Genomic DNA, 757 nt, shown 5'->3' with positions numbered 1-757 from the left:
CACATGTCTGAGGCAGCATTCGGATGCCGACCCCCCACCCCCCCGTTCACCATTCTCAGATGGGTCGTTTTGGACGTTTTGTATCCAGAACCGGCCTTACTATACTACTTCCGAGATATTCACGTTTTTGTCTCAGCAATTCCCATTTGCACCAATGCGAAATTTTTTTCCATCTTCTTCTGCAACGACGTTATTTTTGACCACATGAAGATCATTTTGAGCTCAAAATGTGCGAAATGTTATCAATATTATCAGAGTATACATAACACCTGTAACAGCTGCTTATCCAATTCTGAGCTAATTAATGGAATGGTGCGTAAGGGGATTAAATAAGCAGGACAGTTGAGGGATAATCTGAATTAAAGGATTATATTTCCTATTTTCAAACAATACAAGATTTCTGGTAATTGGACTAATGCCTTGCACTTGAGATCTTGGGGGTCGGTAAGGCTAGACGACCTTTATACACATAAAAGGGATTGACTCTAACAAGATAAAAGGGGCGACGCTAGTCGTGTCTAGAAGATTGCGAACAAAGAAATATTAACAAAGAGTTTCCTTCACTCTAATGGGACTAATGAAACACAAGTGTAGGCTCACTGTTGAGGGGTAAATGTTTGGAGAACAATGGGGAACCAATGGGAAACAATGGGAAAATAATGGGCAACAATGTGAAACCAATGGGAAGATGCTGGAGGTATCCAGTACTCACGACCACGTGGAAGCAACTCGGAGTGCAGGACATCTGTGGTGATTC

The sequence above is a fragment of the Diachasma alloeum genome, unplaced genomic scaffold (genome assembly GCF_001412515.2).
Source record: "Diachasma alloeum isolate Michigan unplaced genomic scaffold, Dall2.0 Dall_scaffold_00449, whole genome shotgun sequence".
NCBI lineage: Eukaryota > Metazoa > Arthropoda > Insecta > Hymenoptera > Braconidae > Diachasma > Diachasma alloeum.
Note: the sequence above shows the minus strand (reverse complement) of the source record.